Source organism: Loa loa, assembly GCF_000183805.2.
Source record: "Loa loa unplaced genomic scaffold supercont3.2, whole genome shotgun sequence".
NCBI lineage: Eukaryota > Metazoa > Nematoda > Chromadorea > Rhabditida > Onchocercidae > Loa > Loa loa.
Genome location: NW_018108182.1, coordinates 870,306 through 872,538, shown reverse-complemented (window position 1 = coordinate 872,538; position 2,233 = coordinate 870,306).

The window sequence follows — 2,233 nt, the reverse complement described above, 5'->3', positions numbered from 1 at the left end:
GAACTAGTTAACTTTAATTTTTTTTTTTTTTAAAGAAATGATGATCTTCCATTCTGTAATAAACTATCAGTGAAGTCATTTGTGCCTGTATTACTGTAATGATGAAAAGTCCTACTGAAGTTTCGCGGTGTCACTTGTCTTGTTTTTCCGATTTCCGATTTCGATTCGCATTCGCATACCAATAATGCTTATGTGCAAGTTGTCTTTTTATTGTCCGGAATTTGTGATTTGGTTACCGATAGTAATTATATGTTTTTCAATTGATCCAAATGATTTTCCGGAATTACTTCATATATCTCTAGCTGATAGCTTCATTTCCAATAATTTACAGTTCTATTGAAATAAGTAAATTTCGGAATGGCGCGTCAAAAATAACATAAGCTGAATTCACGAAAGAGAGAGAGAGAGAGAGAGAGATGTTCGAGCTAGTAGGAATGATAAACTGAGTAATAATTAGAAATTTACTAGTTTCTAATTAGTTTATATCAAGTCCTAATTTTAGTGTCATCGAATGAACATTAACTTGTTGTGAAGAAGTTTATAATGTAACTCTAATAACAGTGATAATCTTTGATAAGCTTTCAAAAAATATTTGCATAAACGATTTTTTTAAGCAGAAAGTTTAATGCTCTATGAAAATTTAAAATATATTTGAATGTAATTTTGATATGGTTATGATATGATATGATGTCCGCTTGAATGCAATTATATAGCTCAATATCAGATTCATTGGGGACATATGGGGACACACTTATCATATTTCCCTCTTTCGAAGAAATTCTCAACCAAAAACTTCCTATCGATGTTATATTCATATACTATTTCTATAATATTTCTCAATACGAATCAAAAAAATGCCGAAAACCGCAGCTGTGGAATGTGCCAACATCAAAAAGTGCTTCTAATCAAACATCCCATCTGTCTACACATACTCTTCTATCCTTCATTCATTTACATGTGTATGTGTGTATGTGTGTGTGTGTGTGTGTCTGTGTGTGTGTCTGTGTGTGTGCGTGTGTGCGTGCGTGTGTGTGTGTGTGTGCACCACCACTAAATAGCGACTTAAGGAAATGGAAACGGTTGATATACCTCTTCCACAGCTCGCTAAAAGCTAAGGTTCATTGATCATTAAATTCATCCTCAAATAAATTCCTTCAAATTTCAAATTTTTCAATAGGCGGTTTAAACTATCCAATAATAGCTTATTGAGTAATCGAATCAATGATGGGATGTTTCGTTTGTGCATTCTCTCAAATGGATCTTTAATATTTTGACATCAAGTATTTGCATGATTGGATAGTATTTGATAATTAAGAAAAGCTTGAAGAGTTAACTTATCTGAATTGATATCTCCTTTTTCATCCATGATCAAGCACAGATTATTTCAGTAATGAAAAATTCCTTCTCCATTTCATCAAAATTTGTATACTCTTCTTCTTCTTCTCTCTCTTTCTCTCTCCCTCTTTCTCCCTCTCTCCCTTCTCTTCTTTTAGACAAATAAATTTCAATAGATGCTATTAAACAAGTGAAAAAGTAAAAGTAAGAAAGTTGATCTATCATGAATTCCAGTAATTCATGTAGAAATGACTGCATGGAGAGAGAAAAGGAAAAAAGGAAGAAAAACAGAAATATAAACTTCCTTATTTGAATTATTGACTAATCTCGTATGGGAATTGTTTAAATTCTAACTATTTCTAAGAATTTTATTCATTCATATTTGAAGAGGTGACACGTTGACAAAATACGACACTGTCTGAATTAACTCTTTGCATAGAATAAACATTGAACGTTAAATCTATTGAAATCATTTACAAATTTATAAAAGTTTATTAGCATTCAATCATTAAGACAAATCAATATTTTACATCCATATGATAATATCAGGAAGAGTGTATAACTGATATTTTCATTATCAGATCAATCTATCGATAGTAATCAAGGACATCTTCTCTTCATCCAATTATAATACTTATGATATCATTACCTTAATGAAATGATTAAGTTTGAAATGTTTTCCAAAAAATTTGCATTTTTTTCTCATTCCAAAATATCTAAGCAACTTATTAACAATACATTTTAATTATCTCTCATATCTACACTTCGTGCATTTAATCATTCCGAATCATAATCAATTACTTATCATTTATATACACACATATACAATCACATATTGATTATCTAATTATAATTAAACTGGATTACCTAACCAAATAGCGGTTCTTCCTCAACAAAA